Below are 6,022 nucleotides of genomic sequence, written 5' to 3' on the forward strand. Positions count from 1 at the left end.
TTCCCGGATGTTATTTTCATATTTTATAGAAGTACATGTACTACAGTTCCCGGATGATACTGTCATATTTTATAGAAGTACACGTACTACAGTTCCCTGATGATACTGTCATATTTTATAGAAGTACATGTACTACAGTTCCCGGATGATACTGTCATATTTTATAGAAGTACATGTACTACAGTTCCCGGAAATGTTAATAAAACTAATGTCATGATTTTTAGTTTTGAAAATGCAGACAGCGAACGATCAATGTTTTAGAAATTGCAGACAGATTTCGCTAGAAGAACTGATTTTGGTATGTGGAATGGAGGGATACGAAGGTTTAAAGTATGAAATAAACATTTAAGTTTTGTAAACGAAGTTACCAATGGGAATCATCACAAATACTAGATACATCTATACATGTACAATCAAAACTTTCATCAGACATCTTCTCACAATTTTAGATTTTTTTTCGATATTTCTTTAGTCTTAGAAGTTTAGCAGCATAATGAACCAGTAACAAGTCCAATTTGGCATTTTACCTTAAAACGGCACCATTACATTTTCAATTAATTCTACACTTTGTTTTGTCTCATACTTATCACAATTAAACGTTTCACTATATCACAAGAAAATGCCTGCAGCTTATTTATGAATTTTATAACACTTTGACATATGCTTCTTATTACCTTGCCATGCACATGTGAAACCTCGTTATTTCACATTTCAAATCATCCAACCAAATCTTGGGCTCATCCGTATTTATCACACTATTCTTCACACCATTAATAAATAATAGGCCTGACTTTTTTTTAAAAGAACGAAATTATCAAAAAAAAAAAAAAAAGGAAACAAATTACGACAACTGGAATTCTCGGTCGGTCACCGACCCAAGTACTAACCAGGCTCGTCGTTGTTTAATTTTCAACGTGATATGACTGCAGACGCTAAGGTTTTTTTCTGTCTATACATGGCATGCATATATTTTCCTCGCACAGTTGACCAAGTGCGAATAAGAGGCGCCATATTTGTCTGTAATGACTCTGCAGTTGATGGCCTAAATTTGATATGAGTATTTTTCGGTTGCACGAAAATCGTGATAATGGGAACAGATCGTATCATCAGCATGTTCCTTTTGTACTAAGCAGGTGCTTTTTCCAGTCTGTGTCTGTATTCACAACAGCATTTTTGTTATTATCAAATTAGCGATGTTAACAATAAATGTGACGTGAATAGCAAAAGCATACATGATATATAAATAGCTGTCTATTGTGTACGAGAAAACATTCGCCTTCCCATGAAACGAATATTGAATAAAAAAAACAATTGAAATTTTGCGACGGAATTTAATCGATATATGTTGATACTCTTACGACAAGAAACAGGAGAAATATATTGAGCATGAATTAGGATTTGTAAGATATATATCAGAACATTACCGAATACTAGGTATATTTTGTGCTACTCTAAAATCAATATAGACCGTGAATTAAACAGAAGGTTTTGACTGTAAAAAAAACACATTTTTATGGCGTTTTAGTTCATTTATCGGAAAAAAACCTATAAAAATGAAACATATGTTGTTTTACGTATTTTTTTAACACATTTATGTTATATGTGTCTATTCCAACTCAATGTGTGTTAACAATTCATAAAGACTGATAAACTTGGATTAGGAATGATGATAAAACAAACACAATTATTATATTGATGACAGATTTACACGCTACCACGCTACTTCAAGAATAACATTCATATTTTTGGATTACTGCATTCTAAAAAGCAGTAATTAACACTTTAAAAGTAAGATACTTAATTTAGTGAAATTCTTATGAACATGTATAATAAGATGATTCGTATTCACATGGCAATCCCGATCATACCACCATCTCGATCAACTGACAAGACCGGTTTAATGAGGCACCTGCATTTTTGCATATGTCAAGCAATGTTGAGTCATAATAACCATGTTAAGACATGCATAATAAAAGCTGTGAATATTCATAAAGGATGGATGAACGGGTACCAAGAATTCCTGATGTAGAGCAATTTAAAAAATATTTTTAAAAAATAAACAAATTCGCAGTTTCACGATTAAGTGTATTTAATTTTCTCGCCATATAATTTGATAGATTAACATGAGTTATTGAAGATCTGATGTGAAATATCTCGCTCCACTTACCGTTAGTCATCTTATCCCCTTACCACACTAAACATTATACAGATTACAACCGCGATACTGAGCTGATAAGAATTTTAGACTTCACTTTGCTACTAAAGACAAATTTATCAACTTTTAATTCACTCAGACACAATATAGCAACAAACAGTTGATAAAGATTCAAGGAAAAAGATAGTAATCATTATCTAAATTTCAGGAAGTGAGTATTTTAGAATTGTTGGACAAAACATGTTTTAAAGAAAAAAAATAATATAGATTATTTTACAACTATCTGTTTAAATGATACTTTCTTGAATATAACAACTGGTTGTAAAATTTTATGACAAATATTCCACAGCACTCTAGTACAAGAAACACTTTTTCACGATTAAGCGTGTAGCCTTCAGAAAATGGAGAGTTTAACAATTTTCGATCGTAGCGTGGTACCAAAGATCATTTGTTTAGACGTGAAAACTGTGTGCGTTAGGGCTTTTTAAAATAAAGGACCGTTAGATGCGGTTTCCTTCGACCTTGGAAAGGCATACGACACAACGTGGAAATACGGCATGATGGAAAATCAGCACGTATAGGTATCAGAGGTTATTTACCAAATTCTCAATCAGTGATTTCAGTGGAGGGTGCCCTTGATATCGATGACTTCATTATATGCTATCGATCTAAGCATATGAACAACATTGAAAGACAACTAAAACAGTGTTTGAATCGACTTCAAATTTGGGCAGATAAAAATGGATTTAAGTTTTCACAATTAAAAGCAGCTTGTATGCATTTTTGTCAATTGCAGAAACAACACGACGGTCAAATCTTTCTCTTTGTGGTGTACCCATTTAGGTTGTTGGACAAACCAAATTATTGAGTGTAATATTCGACAAGATATTATCGTTCATTCCACATATTAGATATCTTAAAGCCAAATGCCTTAAAACAATGAAAATTCTAAAAGTAGTGTCCCACACTGGTTGCGAATCTGATAGAAAAGTTTTGCAATGACTTTATAGAGCTTTCATTAGATCAAAATTAGACTACGATTCCATGGTTTATTGATCTACTAGGCCTTCGCATCTCAAATTATTAGACAGTGTTCATCACCAAGGTCTCAGGCTTGTTCTCGCAGTTTTTAAGACTACATCTACTCCAAGTCTCTATGTAGAGACTTTTCTCTTGAGTTTGATCCAAAATAAAAACATTTTTTTCTAAACATTCCACGATTCGATATTCGGATCTCCGCCCTTTTACAAAACGCAAATATTGATATAGACCACATTCAGTCACTCGGAACGACAGGAACTCAAGCATCGTGCTTGAATATACCTGAAGTTGACTTTTCACTAAATGAAATAGTAAAATTAGACACTCATAGTTACACCTTCCTTTTATCCTTTTCGAAATTGAAGTCAAAATATTTTTTAAATCTACATTAATACACTGATGGTTCAAAAGACAATGATAAAATTGCCACAGCAATGATTAATTAAGATGAAGTCTATGGATGCCGGCTACTGAACAACGTCTACTCAGCGGAGGCGCGAGCTATCTCTCGCTCTTGAACATATTCAAACAAACAAAGTAATAAAAACTGTTATCTATTCAGACTCTCTTTCTGTACTACAGAGTCTTTGCAATAGAAATATCGACAATATTTTTTATTCGTAACACATTAATACTATTTCATGAACTTACCTATATTTTTCATATTTTTTCCAGAGCACATAGCAATACCAGGCAACAAAAACGCAGATTGTGCCTCAAAGGAAGCTTTATCGCTTCCACCTGTTGATTTTTAACTTCATTTTACTGATTGTAAACCATTTATCAACAATTTTAAGAGCTCAGTGGCAGGAGGAATGGAATCAATATACCGATTACAAATTGCATTCAGTAAAAACTTTCATCGGTGAATGATCTCCATGCTATCGAGAAAACCACCGAGACAAAGTAAGAAGCAGAATGCTAACTGATGTTTGTGACAAACCTTAAACCATAACAATTATGTTAGTCAGACGAATGCCGTATTTCTATCAAATGATTGATGTTTCATCCAAACCCATTAGATATTTTTTTCACTTGACCTGACTTTAATTGTCAAGCATTATTTGTCATGTTATGACTAATCTCTTCTAAATCTGAAGTAGTTGAATGTGCATTAGCTGTAGAAAAAAGCCTGACAAAACTACAAACTTGTTCCTAAATTGATATTTTTATTGGATGTAATCTTGAAAAAGAGAGTAATACTTCATTCCGAATCATACGGATACAATTTGCACTACATTAATCTATGCTGAAAGGCGAAGATGGCCCTCGATGCATGTAATGAACTATTTACAGTTAAACGTTTTTATTGGACTGCATTGACCTTCTGTCTACGTGAGAAAACAATTATTTCAATGTTTCAAGTCTACAGACCCGTTTTGAAATAGCTTAGATTGATAAAATTCTTGATTAACTGAAAGAGGCTGGTGTTTATTATAGAATATTATTTACTATTTTGAATTTTTATAAGATATACCTGTATCAGATTTTTAATATGTATCTTTCACCGTTTTAGTTCGTTTGGTGTTATTTTCTTTTGGGTCGTCTTGTTTACAGGTGAATGGTCATATAGACCTTTTATGTGCTAAGCATGTAACAAAAATAATTTTCTTCAATATTGCTAGCAGGTAAATGTTCTTCAAACACTTATTGTAGCAAGCAAAACACAATCATCATGCCAGTTCGACAGTTGCTGACGTTCTATCGCTTTCTATGATGGTCTGGGGTCTATGAAATTCAGGACTCCGCCCCAATAAAACAAAAGTAGGGATGTAAGCGACTCGCACCATGGTTACATTTAAACAATGGCTTCGGAAAGAAATCAACGTATTCAAATGTATGCAACACACGGATCGTAACGTCTGTTTGTATCTACAAGTTGTTTGACCAGACATAAATCATAACACCAAAATAAAGTATGTTCGCCTTACTCTGTTTTATTGACTTATTCATGTTAGCCTCGTCTATGTCGATAGTACAGAGGTTAAGAAACTGGTTATTTCATACTTGTTTTTACCCGTTTATGAAAACTTGTCGTGTGGTTCCAAACTCTAATACAAGCACAATAAAAGCCCGCACACCTGTCACGTGATATATCTATATACCATGTAGATATTATGAGTAATCCTTGGTGACACCAGTACGTAACGGTCACGAAAAAGCCCGCACGCTGTCTACGTTTGAGTACTTAAACTCCCTAACGTGAGGTAACCCGTATGTATAATTTGTTTAGCAACCGAAATATCGATATCGAGATAATTTCTTTCAAATCTCTTCGTCGTCTGTACTACAGATACATCCACGTGGGATTTGTGATGGATGGTTCACAGACTTCACGATATTAGTGTGGTAATATTTCATCTTCGTTTATCAAATTATAAAGTGTCCTACACATGTTTACAGTAATAGTTTCTAAAAAAACACAATGCGTAGGTTGATTTCTAACCAACAAAATAAGTCATATTGGTACCACGATCACAAATATTCCAGCAATTTTATTGGTATGGTTTGCGTCATATGTAAGGCTTGCGTACTAATGTGAGGCACGACGTGTGTTCCTGAAAGGGTAGGGTACAACGAACGAGCGGACGCCATGACAGTGCTCTATCGGGCCGTGCCGTCACTGAAATAAAAATTGTAATATTTACAAGGGTACATATTGTACACAGATATGTAATATCACGGATAAGATAGGTATTTGCCTATTGAAGATTGCAGCTTGACTATTTAAACTGTGTGTAGATCATCAGACCACAGTTCCTTATTTTCCGTGGGCAAATGATAGTTTGATGTTGACAAGATAGTTTCCTTACTCAAATCTGGATA

The sequence above is a fragment of the Ylistrum balloti genome, unplaced genomic scaffold, assembly GCF_031769215.1.
Source record: "Ylistrum balloti isolate Yb309-2 unplaced genomic scaffold, AGI_CSIRO_Ybal_v1 Utg370298, whole genome shotgun sequence".
NCBI lineage: Eukaryota > Metazoa > Mollusca > Bivalvia > Pectinida > Pectinidae > Ylistrum > Ylistrum balloti.